This window comes from Ambystoma mexicanum, chromosome 2q (genome assembly GCF_040938575.1).
Source record: "Ambystoma mexicanum isolate Mex_15411 chromosome 2q, UKY_AmexF1_1, whole genome shotgun sequence".
Classification (NCBI taxonomy): Eukaryota; Metazoa; Chordata; class Amphibia; order Caudata; family Ambystomatidae; genus Ambystoma; species Ambystoma mexicanum.
In genome coordinates this window covers 972968929-972988050 of record NC_090924.1, presented here as the reverse complement: position 1 = coordinate 972988050, position 19122 = coordinate 972968929, and positions in this window count along the sequence as shown.

Sequence of the window (19122 nt, the reverse complement as noted above, 5' to 3'; positions counted from 1 at the left end):
GATGCAATGATGGATTTGTAATCATTTATTTACTTGGTGATTCCATCACTTTTAATGTTAAATATGTTTAAGGAGACTTGTCTTTGACACTGTGTCTAACTGTTGAAATTAAACTGTTTACTTGATCTTTGGTGTTGTGCAATCTGATCTAGGGAATCCAAACAACATTTGGTGTAGTAGTTCGCTTTGTTTGTATTTTGACATTGACAACATTTGCCATACATATGTAATTGGAATAGTAACAAACCATGTGGGAGGACCTAGGTTCCTTACCTCGCAGTGAGCATCAGTGTGATGTCGGAACCAGTATTCTTTTGTGCCATGCCTATTTACCAAGATATCTGTAATACTTGACAGCAAAACTTCAATCTTTGTCTTTTGAAGTAGTTCATCAGATGACCTATTGATGACGTAGATTCCAGTTTTTAGTGTGTGAGCAAATCCATAGTATCAAGTTGCTAGTTCACTTTCAAATAAAAGATACAAAATGTATTCAATGTTTTGATGATATTTTGGGTCTTCAGAATACCTGCTGAGACATTGATACTCTGATGTGCTGATTTTTAAAGGCCTATAATTATGTCTTGATCTTCTTCCTTGAGGGAAAAAGTAGTGGAAACATGGTGCGTTTAAAATCTTTTCCCATACGCTATTTGGGGACCCTCTTACTTGAAGCATTGTCTTTAATGCATCTTCCATGGTGTCTCTTGATAGTGGGTGGATTTTGCAGTGGTAATGCCTATTATCGTATATTGTATTGTTAGATCAGCATGTTCAAATTGATGACTTTGTGGTGTGCCTTCATATATTTTGGGGTATTTATCTATGTTTATATCTTTGTAGTATTCATTGTGATCTATATGATCTTCTAGAGCTTCTTTTACTTTGTTAAAGTCAACCAGACGTTTGCGAAATTATTTTGTCTTCTGTTGGTGTACCATCCACTAGTGCAATTAAAGATTGATGTATTGTTCGTCCTACTACTAGAGTTTTCATGTTTTCTTTGAGGTCCAATGATAAAAATACTATTTTGCCACAAATGCCTTTAAATAATTTGGATGAGGCAATTTGACAGTCTTGGCATGTAATAATATAATAGTTTGGAATGGGTGTGCAGTTTCAATTATAATGTTGTTATATTGATTGAGTTCTTGGAGAGCATTTGGAAGTGGGAATGTTATTATTGATAGCTCGAGATGGAATTCGGTTGTCATTGAGCATATTATTGCAATATGTACATGATAATAAGGGATATGTTATATTGTATTTATTTTCTGCTGTTAGATAAAATACGATTTGAAAACATTGTGATTGGTCATTATCTTCAATTTCACATGTCTACTATTTTTTTACTTTGCTTGGAAAAAGTTTTATAGCAGCAGACACATACTCTTTCTAAAGCTTCAGCAGAGGGACTTCTAGTTTTTTTTTTGTTATTTGTTATATGTGTTGCAAAGAAAGGTCCTGGTTAGGAACTGCTGATCACTACTTTCTAAGTTAGTTGTGTTTTTGTGTTCTACTACATTATCAAAATAAGTATTATGTATGTTGATTATTGTTGTAGGACTTATGGTGTTTGTCGGTTAGTAGAGTTTCATTTTATTTTTGTAATTCTAGAGCAGCAGTTTTAGCACTGTATAATCTATGCACGAGATTGCACATTGTAGAATGTCATTGCACACACATTTTTATGTGAAGAAAGGTGTTTTTACAGGATGCTTCTGAAATGCAACCTAAATAATGTCCTTTTACTCCATGTGTTGTTGAGGTTTGATTCTACTTTTTTCTTTAACTTTCATGTATTGTTTTAGAAATAGTCATGAACATTTGAACGACCATTGGCGCAGATTACAGAATGAGCTGCCTAAACATTTGTAGACTGAAAAAACTGTCTGGACATGAGGAGGATTTGGTTCACTATTTGTTTGGGAAGTTTTTTGAATTCATGTTTCTTTTTTTCACAATAGTTTCTTCTATTATTTAAAAGCCTCTACCATATGTATCTATGGTATGGTATGGCACGTGGATTACTTTGCTCTTCATTGAAGTAATTTATTTATGTATTTATAGCATTTGTTGAACACCCGAATCCAGGAGTATCACAGCGTTTGTTACAGCATATTATCAGATACATGTACAATCATCTGAACAGAAAAAGGTGGTATCACTCAAATCTGTCACAAAGCCAGGTTTTGACCAGTTTTTTTAAAGTGGGGTAAGATTGTTCATGTTTAATAGATGCAGGCAAAGTGTTCCACAGAGTGGGGGCTGTAACTGAGAAACTGGTGCCTCGCACCCTTTTGCTCTTATACCGTGGTATGTCCAACGAGATGGTGCAACTAGATCTTAAACTCTGTTGTGATGATTCTAGAGTAACACAGTCATTGAGGTATGCAAGTGCATAATTGTAAATGCATTTGTGAGCCAGGGTGAGCGTCTTGAAGAGAATCCTCACTTTTGTGGGCAGTCAATGAGCTTCTCGTCTTTTTGAGGAGATGTGGTTGCTGCGTTTTAAGTCTAGTTTGGCTCGTAGGGCTTTGTTCTGCAATAGTTACAGTTTAGATATGTTTGTAGTTGAAGTTCCCAGGAGGAGCACATTGCAATAGTCCAGTTTGGATAGGATCTGAGCTTGCGCTAAAGTCAGGCAATTATATGGTGACAGGAATTGTCTGCTTAGTGAGATGAGTTCAGAAGTATATGCCATAGAAGAGGATACAGTGTTAATGTGCCTGGCCATTGAGAGATCAGTTTGTAGGTAGACTTCTAGGGCCTGATTCACAGAGATTTGGGTTAGTGCCATTATAAACTGCTTTTGTGAATCATGCCCCTAGAGTTTTTACTTGTTTCAATATAGGGATGGATGTGCCGTCAATGAGTATGGAGGAGTAGTTGTTATCAACAGATTTCAACCGAGCACCGGAGCCCACGATGACGAGCTATGTTTCATCGCCATTGAGACACAGGCTGTGCATAGTCATCCAATTTTCGATGGTGACGTATACTTTGTTGATTTTGGCAGTGTCCTGCTTGTAATCATCAGAGATAGGGATAAGAATGTGGGTGTCATCGGCAAAGTTTGTATATGTGATACCCAGGAAGGACAGGACAGCAAATAGGGGTTTTGCATGCATGTTCTGGAGTGTCGGAAGAGTCAGGATCCTTGGGGAACCCAGAGAGGTGCAGAGATGGGATATGAAGCCTCTTCTCCAGTAAAGACTCTGGTGGTGTATTCTGATAAAATATGATTTGATCTAGAGTGTGGCTTGTGGGGAGAAATGAAAGTGTTCGCTGTGTTGGTAGTGTGCCACTATTCACTGGCTCAAAAGTTGCAGAAGTAATCTGCATTGACATTGCAATTGTTTCTTAGTTTTGTTTGTTGTTTTTAAACACATTTGTTAATGGTTTAATTTTGTTTAAAACTACTACAACTGGAAGCTGGATATGCAATTCTCCATTTATTAGCGGCTACTTAACCAGAGATAGGAGCTCTTTTCATGTGGGCCTCATGGAAGCTTGATCTTGAGTGTACAATACTTTCAAGGACTAACAGTAGCATTGTTTAACAAAAAATAATGTGGATGCTGTGTGTTTTGTTAGCATTTTATGAGATATTTAAAACTAAGAAGACACATCGCATCCTGGGACTGTGGACTGTCTCCCATCTGTCCAGTAACTGGGACCGACCCTACTAAGCGTTAAAGCAAGGAAGGGGTGGGCCCCCTCAGGCCATGTTGCTCTAAGTGGTCTTGTAATTTGTGCTCATTTATGAGGCAACATGGCCTGAGGGGACTGGCCTCTTCCTTGCTTTGAACGTAAGTAGGGTTGGTTTCGGTTGCTGCATGGATGAGTGTCCCAGATGCCTATTTTAGAATGCACTACAGATACTGTGGCATGTGTAGTTTTATAGCTGTGAATATTGGGAAAACTGCCTGAAATTAAAACATTGTTTTTGCCCCCCAGGCCCTCACCCAGTGACCCCCTCATCTGTGCCAGCTCCCCCACTCCCTTTCCTCTCTCATTCCCCCGCAACACTTGGTGTTTCTGTGATCCAGTTTACTTTGAGTTGTCAGCTATATCTGAGGGTATGGGAAAAAATGTTGAGCCTTGTGTTGCAAAATTGGTCCCTAGCCCTCCTACAACTCCCAAATTTCACTTGGTGTGCTCTTGTTCCTAGCCCCCCACCTTACACCTCTAGCCTGATGGCATTTGCATGTTTTTGACCAGCAAAAACAATTTTTCTGTGTTTCATTTTCCGATAATCTCGGCTATAACCAGGGGTATAACCGCAGGTATCTCTCGCATTGAGAAACAAAAAAGATGCAGGCTGTTTCATTTATAAACACCCAGATTCTTCTCAATTTACCTGAGATATAGCTATTCATTTTGGAGAAAGCGGTACACCCTTTTCTCTCAAATATTTTAAAAAGTACAGGACAGAATAACCACAAACCACAAAATAATTGCGAGTCAACGCTTCTTGCCAAAGTTGTTTCGGACCTGGTCCAAATCTGTCCAGTGGTTTGGGCTGTGCAGTCCGGCAAAACCTCTTTTTACACAACTTCAGCCAAATCCATTGCACAGGTCAAAAGTTATGAGCAATTCATCTTTTAGATTTCGTATGTAATTACGTTTTACCTTAACTATAGGGCAATGACTGCTGCCCTATTATAAATATGCAGTAACAGGCATTTTATAAGCAGAGCCCCTAAGTATGTACTACAAAATCACTAAGCACTTTACAAAGGCATTTTACTTATTCTAACCACGTTGGTATAATACGGATGTTCCTTGATTTACTGACAAGCCAGCTCTTTGGTTCAAGTGTACAATTGTGCAAGGTAACTCTCAGAGATTATCATGTATTTACATGTTATTGTATAGATATAGAATATGATTTAATATAAGAGCACTAGGCACTTTATGGATAGGTAAATTGCAGTTTGCACTGGCACTATGCACTTCAATGGTGAATGTGCACATATGGGGAAAGGGGCATATAGACTGAAATACAACACAGCGCTATTGTAAATTGTCTAAAAAATAGTTGATTGGCAGATGCGTATTATGTGTCGATCAATATGAGGGGTGAAGGTCATTAGTGCAGCACACGCATTGTAGACGAGCTATAAAGGCATAAGCCATATACAAGCCTATTAACACTAACTGGGCCATCACAAGCAGTAAATTATTGACAATAAATGAATTATTTCGTATTATATGCCGGCACTACACATGCCATCAAAACCAATTTGCAAATAAATCTATTGCGCAATCACTTGAAATAGTTATATTTAAATAGTGATGGTTTTGGAAATTTGTCAAACCGGACCAATTGCAGCATTTACCATAGCAAGATTATGTGAGCACAAACTAAAGCATATATTTTTGAGGGCACTGTATATGTTCCAATATGAAGATCTGCACTGCCCCATGTTAAACATAGGCATGCACTGGACAGAACATAGAAACAAAAGTAGGACCATTAAAGGATAAAAAGTGTCTTTGCAAAAGATAATTGTACAATCTGACGAAGCCTGTACAGGGTGAAACGCGTTGTGTTTTTTGGTCTGTTTTTCTTCACAGTGGAACAAATAAAGTAAAGGATGAACCACACTTGAAGGGACCAAAGTCATTATTTTTCCTAGAGTGAGTGCCGCCGTCTATTGGCAGAGTGGGACTGCTACTACCAGCTCTTGTTCATATATATATAGGGTATATATATATATATATATATATATATATATATATATATATATATATATATTTTTTTTTTTTTTCAATGAAAAACTTTGTTAAAGGGACGTTATGGTTCCAAGTAAAACCGAAAAAACCTTGGTAAGCTAAGCAACCATAACTCGCGCCACTACCGTGCACTGCTAAGACTAACACCCAGGACATCAAAGATGACATCACAAATGTCATTAATGACATCAATGATGACATCACATGTGTATGTACTTTTCATGAAATATGTGTACAAGGGATTCTTATTATAATGTTGCGAAACAAGTGTCAAGGATCATTGCAATAAATATCATACCCTAATTAGTGCATTGAACGATGCATTGATATAAATAGCATTCCATTATGGGGTTCTATCTAGTATACTAAGCTACTCATACAGAAACATAACATTGTGTGCTGCGTACAGGATGAAGGTATAATATTCGTAATGTTAATATGTTGAATAATTAAATGATAATTGTTTTCTTAATAGATTTTTGTGTACTGTGAAATATGTAATACGTAGCTAATAAAACACATGTATTACATAATTGTATTACTATAGACAAAACACAAAGACACAAGAACACATACCAATATGTGTATATACAGGGAAAGTGAAGTTAGCAAAAAAGCACAAATAGTAGCAGAAACAATTAATAACTTAACTGATTATTTTCATGCAAATAAATGATTGCTCTGTTTCAAAGCTGCTATTTACCCTATGTATATGTATCACTTGATGTGATTGGACCCACAGGGAAAGTACAGCAATGATACAAAAACAACAGAACTATCAGAAAGTGCTCATAAGTCTATTGATTATCTTTATGCACAAAAAGGATTGCTGTCTTTCAAGCTTGTGTCTTCCCGTATGTATATGTTTCATATGATGTGACTGGACTCTAAGGGAATTACTGTAAGAACCTACTTGGATACGTCTACAAATAAAATACATTTTTTAGTTTCTGACTGTTACTGAAGAAAACCATGTGGCCTAGATATGTCAGCAAAAGAAAAAAGAGTGAGCCAGACATGTGATGTCATCAGTGATGTCATCAATGACATTTGTGATGTCATCTTTGATGTCCTGGGTGTTAGTCTTAGCAGTGCACGGTGGTGGCGCGAGTTATGGTTGCTTAGCTTACCATAACTGGCAAATTTCAAGGTTTTTTTTCGGTTTTACTTGGAACCATAACGTCCCTTTGACAAAGTTTTTTCACTGAATTTCATAGGTTTTTAGTAGCGCAACTTAACCATAACGTCCCTTTAACAAAGTTTTTTCACTGAATTTCATAGGTTTTTAGTAGCGCAACTTAACCATAACGTCCCTTTAACAAAGTTTTTTCACTGAATTTCATAGGTTTTTATTAGTGCAACTTAACCATAATGTCCCTGTAACATTTTTGTTTAACTAAATTTTAAAGGTTTTTATTAGTGCAACGTCATCATAACATCCTTTTCAATAGATGAAGACCACTAACATCTTATGTCCTCAAAGTGGGAACGCCAGGTGGTAAAAAAAACAAAAAGATTTTCCTTCCTAGGTGTAGGAAGGAAAATCTTTTACCAAGATGGCCACCATGGAAAGGGAAGGTGGGGTGTACAAAGAACACAACAGGGCATGAGCGTGGGGCAGGGGGGAACAGGGGAGACACATGGGCATGAGTGGGGGGGTGAGAGGGAACAGGGTACAAACGGGGCATGAGCGGGGGGTGAGAGGGAAAAGGAAGGAAACACAGGGCATGAGCGGTGGTGGGGGGAACACGAGAGAGACACGGGGCATGAGCAGCGGGTGGGGAGGAACATGAGGGAGACACGGGGTATGAGCGGGGGGTGGGGAGGAACACGAGGGAGACACGGGGCATGAGCGGGGGGTACAGGGCACACACGGGACATGAGCGGGGGTGGGGGGGAGCAGGGGGGTGGGGGAACACAAGGGAGACACGGGGCATGAGCGGGGGGGTGGGGGGTAACATGAGGGAAACACGGGGCATGAGCGGGGGGTGGGGGGAACACGAGGGAGACACGGGGCATGAGCGGGGGGTGGGGGACAACAGGAGACAGACACGGGGCATGAGCGGGGGGTGGGGCCAACAGGAGAGAGACACGGGGCATGAGCGGGGGGTGGGGAGAACAGGAGACAGACACGGGGTATGAGCGGGAGGTGGGGAGAACAGGAGACAGACATGGGGCATGAGCGGGGGATGGGGGCAACAGGAGACAGACACGGGGCATGAGCGGGGGGGTGGGGGGCAACAGGAGAGAGACACAGGGCATCAGCGTGGAGTGGGGGGTACAGGAGACAGACACGGGGCATGGGTGGGGGCAACAGGAGACAGACACGGGACATGAGCGGGGGCGGGGGGAACAGGACACAGACACAGGGCATGAGCGGGGGGTGGGGTGAACAGAAGACAGACACGGGGCATGAGCAGGGGAGTGGGGGGCAACCGGAGAGAGACACGGGGCATAAGCGGGGGGTGGTGGGGTACAGGAGACAGACATGGGGCATGAGCAAGGGGTGGGGGCAACAGGAGAGAGACACAGGGCATGAGCGGGGGGGGTGGGGGGATACAGGAGACAGACACGGGGCATGCGCGGGGGGTGGGGGCAACAGGAGAGAGACACGGGACATGAGCGGGTGGGGGGGTACAGGAGACAGACACGGGGCATGAGCGGGGGGTGGGGGGAACAACAGAGACAGACACGGGGCATGAGCGGGGGGTGGGGGCAACAGGAGACAGACACAGGCATGAGCGGGGGCTGGGGGGCAACAGGAGACAGACACGGGGCATGAGCGGGGGGTGGGGGGCAACAGGAGACAGACACGGGGGTGGAAGGGAACAGGAGACAGACACGGAGCATGAGCGAGGGGTGGGGAGAACAGGAGACAGACACGGGGCATGAGCGGGGGGTAGGGGGGCAACAGGAGACAGACACAGGGCATGAGCGGGGGTGGGGGGCAAAAGGAGAGACACAGGGCATGAGCGGGGGGTGGGGGGCAACAGGAGACAGACACGGGGCATGAGCGAGGGGTGGGGGGAACAACAGACACAGGGCATGAGCGGGGGGTGGGTGAACAGACACGGGGCATGAGCGGGGGGTATGGGGGCAACAGGAGACAGACACGGGGCATGAGCGGGGGGTAGGGAGAACAGGAGACAGACACGGTGCATGAGCGGGGTTTTGGGGGGGCAACAAGAGAGATTCACGGGGCATGAGCGGGTGGGGGGAACAGGAGGCAGACACGGGGCATGAGCGGGTGGGGGGAACAGGAGACAGACACGGGGCATGAGCGGGGGGTTGGGGCGCAACAGGAGATAGACACGGGGTATGAGCAGGGGGTGGGGGAACAGGATACAGACACGGGGCATGAGCGGGGGGTGGGGAGAACAGGAGACAGACACAGGGCATGAGCGGGGGGTGTGGGGGGCAACAGGAGACAGACACGGCACATGAGGGGAACAGGAGACAGATACGGGGCATGAGCGGGGGGTGGGGAGAACAGGAGACAGACACGGGTCATGAGCGGGAGAACAGAACAGAAGACAGACATGGGCATGAGCAGGGGGTGGGGGGAAGAGGAGAGAGACACGGGGCATGAACGGGGGTGGGGGGAGGGAGAGAGACACACGGGGCATGAGCGGGGGGTGGGGGAGGGAGAGAGACACACGGGGCATGAGCGGGGGTGGGCAGGAGGGAGAGACACACACGGGGCATGAGCGGGGGGTGGGCGGGAGGGAGAGAGACACACGGGGCATGAGCGGGGGTGGGGGGGAGGGTTGAGAGGCACACGGGGCATGAGTGGGGGGTGGGGGCAAGGGGAGAGAGAGACACGGGGCATGAGCGGGGGGTGGGGGGAGGGAGACAGACACACGGGGCATGAGCGGGGGGGAGAGTAACACACGGGGCATGAGCGGGGGGTGGGGGGAGGGGGAGAGCCACACGGGGCATGAGCGGGGGTGGGTGGGAGGGGGAAGGACACGGGGCAAGAGCGGGGGTGGACGGGAGGGGGAAAGACACGGGGCAAGAGCGGGGGTGGGCGGGAGGGGAAAAGACACGGGGCAAGAGCGGGGGTGGGTGGGATGGGGGAAAGAGACACGGGGCAAGAGCGGGGGTGGGCGGGAGGGGGAAAGAGACATGGGGCAAGAGCGGGCATGGGCGGGAGGGGGAAGAGACACGGGGCAAGAGCGGGGGTGGGCGGGAGGGGGTAAGAGACACGGGGCAAGAGCGGGGGTGGGCGGGAGGGGGAAAGAGACACAGGGAAAGAGCAGGGGTGGACGGGAGGGGGAAAGAGACACGGGGCAAGAGGGTGGGTGGGCGGGAGGGGGAAAGAGACACGGGGCAAGAGTGGGCGTGGGCGGGAGGGGGAAAGAGACATGGGGCAAGAGCGGGGGTGGGCGGGAGGGGGAAAGAGACACGGGGCATAAGTGGGGGGTGGGGGAGAGGGGGAAAGACACGGGGCAAGAGCGGGGGTGGGCGGGAGGGGGAAAGAGACATGGGGCAAGAGCGAGGGTGGGTGGGAGGGGGAAAGAGACACAGGGCAAGAGCGGGGGTGTGCGGGAGGGGGAAAGACATGGGGCAAGAGCGGGGGTAGGCGGGAGGGGGAAAGACACAGGGCAAGAGCGGGGGTGGGCGGGAGGGGAAAAGACACAGGGCAAGAGCGGGGGTGGGCGGGAGGGGGAAAGAGACACGGGGCAAGAGCGGGGGTGGGCGGGAGGGGGAAAGAGACACGGGGCAAGATCGGGGGTGGGCGGGAGGGGGAAGGAGACATGGGGCAAGAGAGGGGGTGGGCGGGAGGGGGAAAGAGACACGGGGCAAGAGCAGACGTGGGCGGGAGGGGGAAAGAGACACGGGGCAAGAGCGGGGCTGGGCGGGAGGGGGAAAGAGACACGGGACAAGAGCGGGCGTGGGCGGGAGGGGGAAAGAGACACGGGGCAAGAGCGGGGGTGGGCGGGAGGGGGAAAGAGACACGGGGCAAGATTGAGGGTGGGCGGGAGGGGGAAAGAGACATGGGGCAAGAGCAGGGGTGGGTGGGCGGGGGAAAGAGACACGGGGCAAGAGAGGTGGTGGGCGGGAGGGGGAAGAGACACGGGGCAAGAGCGGGGGTGGGTGGGAGGGGGAAAGAGACACGGGGCAAGAGCGGGCATGAGCGGAAGGGGGAAAGAGACACGGGGCAAGAGTGGGGGTGGGCGGGAGGGGGAAAGAGACACGGGGCAAGAGCGGGCGTGGGCGGGAGGGGGAAAGAGACACAGGGCAAGAGCGGGGATGGGCAGGCGGGGGAAAGAGACACGGGGCAAGAGAGGTGGTGGGCGGGAGGGGGAAGAGACACGGGGCAAGAGCGGGGGTGGGTGGGAGGGGGAAAGAGACACGGGGCAAGAGCGGGCATGGGTGGGAGGGGGAAAGAGACACGGGGCAAGAGCGGGGGTGGGCGGGAGGGGGAAAGAGACACGGGGCAAGAGCGGGGGTGGGCGGATGGGGGAAAGAGACATGGGGCAAGAGAGGTGGTGGGTGGGAGGGGGAAGAGACATGGGGCAAGAGCGGGGGTGGGCGGGAGGGGGAAAGAGACACGGGGCAAGAGCGGGCGTGGGCGGGAGGGGGAAAGAGACACGGGGCAAGTGCGGGCGTGGGCGGGAGGGGGAAAGAGACACGGGGCAAGAGCGGGCGTGGGCGGGAGGGGGAAAGAGACACGGGGCAAGAGCGGGGGTGGGCGGGAGGGGGAAAGTGACGCGGGGCAAGAGCGGGCGTGGGCGGGAGGGGGAAGAGACACGGGGCAAGAGTAGGGGTGGGCGGGAGGGGGAAAGAGACACGGGGCAAGAGCGGACGTGGGCGGGAGGGGGAAAGAGACACTGGGCAAGAGCGGGGCTGGGCGGGAGGGGGAAAGAGACACGGGGCAAGAGCGGGGTGGGCGGGAGGGGGAAAGAGACACGGGGCAAGAGCAGGGGTGGGCGGTCGGGGGAAAGAGACACAGGGCAAGAGCGGGCGTGGGCGGGAGGGGGAAGAGACACGGGGCAAGAGCGGGGGTGGGCGGGAGGGGGAAAGAGACACGGGGCAAGAGCGGGCGTGGGCGGGAGGGGGAAAGAGACACGGGGCAAGAGCGGGGCTGGGCGGGAGGGGGAAAGAGACAGGGGGCAAGAGCGGGGTGGGCAGGAGGGGGAAAGAGACACGGGGCAAGAGCGGGGGTGGGCGGGATGGGGAAAGAGACACGGGCAAGAGCGGACGTGGGCGGGAGGGGGAAAGAGACACGGGGCAAGAGCGGGGGTGGGCGGGTGGGGAAAGAGACACGGGGCAAGAGAGGTGGTGGGCGGGAGGGGGAAGAGACACAGGGCAAGAGCGGGGGTGGGCGGGGGGGGAAGAGACACGGGGCAAGAGCGGGCGTGGGCGGGAGGGGGAAAGAGACACAGGGCAAGAGTGGGCATGGGCGGGAGGGGGAAAGAGACACGGGGCAAGAGCGGGTGTGGGCCGGAGGGGGAAAGAGACACGGGGCAGAGCAGGCATGGGCGGGAGGGGGAAAGAGACACGGGGCAAGAGCGGGGGTGGGCGGGAGGGGGAAAGAGACACGGGGCAAGAGCGGGTGTGGGCGGGAGGTGGAAAGAGACACGGGGCAAGAGCAGGGGTGGGCGGGAGGGGGAAGAGACACGGGGCAAGAGCGTGGGTGGGTGGGAGGGGGAAAGAGACACAGGGCAAGAGCGGGGGTGGGCGGGCGGGGGAAAGACACACGGGGCAAGAGAGGTGGTGGGCGGGAGGGGGAAGAGACACGGGGCAAGAGCAGGGGTGGGCAGGAGGGGGAAAGAGACACGGGGCAAGAGCGGGGGTGGGCAGGAGGGGGAAAGAGAGCGGGGGTGGGCAGGAGGGGGAAGAGACATGGGGCAAGAGCGGGGGTGGGCGGCGGGTGGGGAGAGACACACGGACATGAGCAGGGGGTGGGAGAGACACACGGGGGTGGGAGAGACACACGGGGCAAGAGCGGGGTGGGCGGGAGGGGGAAAGAGACACGGGGCAAGAGCAGTGGTGGGCGGGTGGGGGAAAGAGACACGGGGCAAGAGCGGGGTGGGCGGGAGGGGAAGAGACACGGGGCAAGAGCAGGGGTGGGCGGGAGGGGGAAAGAGACACAGGGCAAGAGCGGGCGTGGGCGGGAGGGGGAAGAGACACGGGGCAAGAGCGGGGGTGGGCGGGAGGGGGAAAGAGACACGGGGCAAGAGCGGGCATGGGCGGAAGGGGGAAAGAGACACGGGGCAAGAGTGGGGGTGGGCGGGAGGGGGAAAGAGACACGGGGCAAGAGCGGGCGTGGGCGGGAGGGGGAAAGAGACAGAGGGCAAGAGCGGGGATGGGCAGGCGGGGGGAAGAGACACGGGGCAAGAGAGGTGGTGGGCGGGAGGGGGAAGAGACACGGGGCAAGAGCGGGGGTGGGTGGGAGGGGGAAAGAGACACGGGGCAAGAGCGGGCGTGGGTGGGAGGGGGAAAGAGACATGGGGCAAGAGCGGGGGTGGGCGGGAGGGGGAAAGATACACGGGGCAAGAGCGGGGGTGGGCGGGAGGGGGAAAGAGACACGGGGCAAGAGCGGGGGTGGGCGGATGGGGGAAAGAGACATGGGGCAAGAGAGGTGGTGGGTGGGATGGGGAAGAGACATGGGGCAAGAGCGGGGGTGGGCGGGAGGGGGAAAGAGACACGGGGCAAGAGCGGGCGTGGGCAGGAGGGGGAAAGAGACACGGGGCAAGAGCGGGCGTGGGCGGGAGGGGGAAAGAGACACGGGGCAAGAGCGGGGGTGGGCGGGAGGGGGAAAGTGACGCGGGGCAAGAGCGGGCGTGGGCGGGAGGGGGAAGAGACACGGGGCAAGAGTGGGGGTGGGCGGGAGGGGGAAAGAGACACGGGGCAAGAGCGGACGTGGGCGGGAGGGGGAAAGAGACACGGGGCAAGAGCGGGGCTGGGCGGGAGGGGGAAAGAGACACGGGGCAAGAGCGGGGTGGGCGGGAGGGGGAAAGAGACACGGGGCAAGAGCAGGGGTGGGCGGTCGGGGGAAAGAGACACAGGGCAAGAGCGGGCGTGGGCGGGAGGGGGAAGAGACACGGGGCAAGAGCGGGGGTGGGCGGGAGGGGGAAAGAGACACGGGGCAAGAGCGGGCGTGGGCGGGAGGGGGAAAGAGACACGGGGCAAGAGCGGGGCTGGGCGGGAGGGGGAAAGAGACACGGGGCAAGAGCGGGGTGGGCAGGAGGGGGAAAGAGACACGGGGCAAGAGCGGGGGTGGGCGGGAGGGGGAAAGAGACACGGGCAAGAGCGGACGTGGGCGGGAGGGGGAAAGAGACACGGGGCAAGAGCGGGGGTGGGCGGGTGGGGAAAGGGACACGGGGCAAGAGAGGTGGTGGGCGGGAGGGGGAAGAGACACAGGGCAAGAGCGGGGGTGGGCGGGGGGGAAGAGACACGGGGCAAGAGCGGGCGTGGGCGGGAGGGGGAAAGAGACACAGGGCAAGAGTGGGCATGGGCGGGAGGGGGAAAGAGACACGGGGCAAGAGCGGGTGTGGGCCGGAGGGGGAAAGAGACACGGGGCAAGAGCGGGAGGTGGAAAGAGACACGGGGCAAGAGCAGGGGTGGGCGGGAGGGGGAAAGAGACACGGGGCAAGAGCGGGAGTGGGTGGGAAGGGGAAAGAGACACAGGGCAAGAGCGGGGGTGGGCGGGCGGGGGAAAGAGACACGGGGCAAGAGAGGTGGTGGGCGGGAGGGGGAAGAGACACGGGGCAAGAGCAGGGGTGGGCAGGAGGGGGAAAGAGACACGGGGCAAGAGCGGGGGTGGGCAGGAGGGGGAAAGAGAGCGGGGGTGGGCAGGAGGGGGAAGAGACATGGGGCAAGAGCGGGGGTGGGCGGCGGGTGGGGAGAGACACACGGACATGAGCAGGGGGTGGGAGAGACACACGGGGGTGGGAGAGACACACGGGGCAAGAGCGGGGTGGGCGGGAGGGGGAAAGAGACACGGGGCAAGAGCAGTGGTGGGCGGGCGGGGGAAAGAGACACGGGGCAAGAGCGGGCGTGGGCGGGAGGGGGAAGAGACACGGGGCAAGAGCGGGGCTGGGCGGGAGGGGGAAAGAGACACGGGGCAAGAGCGGGGTGGGCGGGAGGGGGAAAGAGACACGGGGCAAGAGCGGGGGTGGGCGGGAGGGGAAAAGAGACACGGGCAAGAGCGGGGGTAGGTGGGAGGGGGAAAGAGACACGGGGCAAGAGCGGTGGTGGGCGGGCAGGGGAAAGAGACACGGGGCAAGAGAGGTGGTGGGCGGGAGGGGGAAGAGACACGGGGCAAGAGCAGGGGTGGGCAGGAGGGGGAAAGAGACACGGGGCAAGAGCGGGGGTGGGCAGGAGGGGGAAAGAGAGCGGGGGTGGGCAGGAGGGGGAAGAGACATGGGGCAAGAGCGGGGGTGGGCGGCGGGTGGGGAGAGACACACGGACATGAGCAGGGGGTGGGAGAGACACACGGGGGTGGGAGAGACACACGGGGCATGAGCGGGGGGTGGGCGGGAGGTAGAAAGACACACGGACATGAGCAGGGGTTGGGCGGGAGGGAGAAAGACACACGGACATGAGCGGGGGAGCGGGGGGTGGGCAGGAGGGAGAAAGACACACGGACATGAGCGGGGAGTGGGCGGGAGGGAGAAAGACACACAGACATGAGCGGGGATGGGAGGAACAGGAGACAGACACGGGCATGAGCGGGGGGTGGCCGGGAGTGACAGGAGACAGACACAGGCATGAGCGGGGTGGGGGACTTACAGTGCAGGCGGGATGCAAAGCCTCTCATGCGAGGAACAAAGATGGCGGGCGTCTCTGAAGCCAGACGCACTGCACGCTTTCACGCTTCCAATGAGAGAGCACGTCAGATGTCCGCGGACATCACGCAAGCTGCTTGCCCAATCACCGTCCTGTCCGCGGAGCGAACAGGGAAGTGTGTCTGCGAAGCGAACACAGATATCACTAATTTTTTTCACTTACATTTTTGTCCTTTTTTTAAAAACTGCTGGACGGATTTACACCAAATAATGCCGCCGCTCTTGCTGCAAATTTGGTGTAAATCCGTCCAGCGGTTTGGGCTGTAGGCGTGAGCAAAGTTTTTTCCCATTATGTCTATGGGGAAAAAAAAGTTTTGGGACCCCCCTATAACTTTGCCCCCCCCTGGACGAATCCTCACCAAACTCTGCCAAAAAATTCAGAGTGACCCAAATACTTTTTTTTGCAAAGTTTGGTGAGGATTCGTCCAGGGAGAGCGAAGTTATAAGCCACCCAAAAAGTGCTCTTCCTATGGCAACAGCAACTTAACCATAACTACATGGCCACTACCATGGCCATGTAATATATATATATATATATATATATATATATATATATATATATATATATATATATATATATATATATATATATATATATATACACACACACAAGGAGAACACAAGAACGGATCAAAACTATCCTTGACACAAAGGCACTGCACACACATACATGGAACGAACTCCAAGTATCCGCAAAAAGGTTCCTAGAATATTTTCTAAACAACAAGATGAAGAAACTTGAAGCGTTGAGGCAGAGAGCGAGAAACACTCTAGAAGCTCTTGACAATGTATGGACAGAGAGAGGTGACAGGCTCCAACAACAGGACTGTGTTGTCAGTTTATCAGAATATACCCCAACACAGGTAAAACATTCAGTGCGCTGCAGGGGGCTCACATTCTGCCTCTCTAAACCCATTGACAAAATAGAACTGCGCTGCGATCTTGAGGCCTTCTTCAGACGACTCAGATTAAAATAAATCTTTCATGACAACCAAGATAACAGCCCAGACAGCAATGAACTTGTCAACAACTGGGACACAAACAAAGCCAAAAAACTAAATTCCTATTGGACCCTGGAAATCGGACGCAACCCAAAATTGGATCGATAAATTGAAAGCTTCAGACATAGAGCAACTTCAGCCATACTGGACAAATGCATTAAACATTCAAATAACCTGACAGCTCCAGAAAGGGTGGCTATACAATCTCTGAACAGCAACAAGAGTATTGCAATCAAATTTTCAGAGAAAGGAGGAGCAGTTGTCATAATGAACAGCTGTAGCTAGGCGAAGGAGGCTCGCAGGCAACTTTCTAACACAAGATATTACCAGAAGCTGCAGGAAGACCCAACAAAACAAAACAAAAGAGAACCGAACAAGATCATCAAGACACTTCAGAATGTCTTCTAGCAACATATTCAGAGCCTCACATCAGATAACCCAATACCTGGTGCTTTCTATATGCTCCCCAAAATACACATAAAAATCCACCCTGGGCACCTAATCATTTCTGGGTCAGACACTCTGACTGTGAATATCTCTGGTTGGGTCGAGAACATCTTGATGCCACTGGTAAGACTGACACCCATCCACATCCAGGAGACCACTGATCTACTCAACAAACTGGATCCCATAGGCCCACCCCCAAGGGGCACATTACTGGCAACCATGTGTGTGGAGTCACTCTACACAAACATTCCCCATAGCAATGGCACTGAGGCATGTAAGAATGCTCCTGGCGATCAAAACCCACTTGCTGACAAGTGCATAGAATTCATTCAGACCCACAACTATTTCATGTTTGGTACTGATACTTATCTCCAAATGATGGGCACAGCCATGGGCACTCAGATGGCACTACAGTATGCACATTTATTCATGGCACAAATAGAGATGAATTTCCTTGGCACATGTTACTGCAGACCTTTGAAATGCCTCTGCTACATCGATGACATCCTCCTGATCTGAACTGCTGGTGAACAGAACCTCCTAAACATCTAGAGAAGATTTAATGATATCCACTCAACAATCAACCTTAAACTTTCCTACTCTCCTGAAAAAGTACATTTCCTCGACACCACCATAACAATTAAAGATGGCAAGCTAGAGACCACGGTATATCACAAACCAACTGACCATGCCAGCTACTTGAAGAGTGACAGCTTCCACCCAGTGCACACAAAACATGCTACAATATTCAGCCAAGCAGTAAGATACAATTGAATATGCTCAGCAACAAGGGACCAGGATAAAAACATACAAAGTTTGAGATCAGACTTCATAAACCATTGATACAACCACAGAATTGTTGACATCAAGATCGACAGGTTAACATGGATCCCTCGGAACAACCTTTTAGAATACAGAGAAAAAGAGATGCAAAACCAGGTGCCACTGGTATTTGAATGCAATCCAGAGCTCGAAGTTCTCTGCAAGATTGTTAAGGAACTCCAACCTATCGTGCAACAAGATGAACTTCTGAGAGACGTTTTCCAGAGATGCCGCTCCTCGCTTTCAGATAACCAGCCAATCTGAAGAGAATGGTGGTCAGAAGCAAACTACACACAAATGGTGCAGAAATGCGTAACCTGCCCGCGTATAAACATTTCAGACACAACCAAGATACCTCACACGGGGTAGGACTACAAGATTATGGGACGGTTTACATGTGCATCCACCAATATTGTTTACTTGATTATGTGCATGAAATGTCCCGGACGTGGCTACTATGTGGAGGAAACTAGTCAAGCTCAACATATACGCATGAACCTCCATCGTCAAAGCGTGAAGCGATGTACTAATGAGAGTCCAGTGGGTGAGCATTTTTCAGAACCTAATCATACCCTTGATGATCTCAAGATTGCTTTACTATGGGGTAATTTCAGGACTGACAAAGCCAGAAAGACCTATGAATTCAAATACATGCACATTTTCAATACACAGGCGGGGGGGCTTGAACAGACAATGCGGTTTCATGAGTCACTATTGCAACTAACAGACTTTCACCTTTTTCAATCCAACTAACAGACTTTCACCTTTTTCACTCAAAGAGATACAGGGATCACAACATCCAGACCTGACACTGTCCATCATTTTTTCCAAAACCATTCACATACATTCAACTGGCACTGCACCCTCCCCACCAGCCTCTCTAAGGCAATTAATTGTTGTCAAACTCCCTCCAACCCAGCCCCATCTGCCAAAAGCTTTCCATGGCCCTTGTCACTAGTCAATCCCCACCCTTTCCTCTTGATTGGGATGTAACACAATCCAGATACGGTATTTAACACAGGGTTACCACACTGGGCTCCACGGGTCACAGACCTAACATATAAATTGTCTGTATATCTCCTCTTTCAGACCTCTAGATGTCGATCTCTTGGTGACTGTTGTGATACACCACATGACCATAACTAACCGCATTTAAGCTGCATAGAAAAGGGAAACAAATGACCGGCTGCAAAAATAACATATGCCCATCCACTTTTGCCCTCATACCGAAAATCAAAAGCTGGTACCTATGAATATATGCACAGTAAGTGAACATATATCTTAAAGTGAAATATTCAAATGTAGTTCAATTG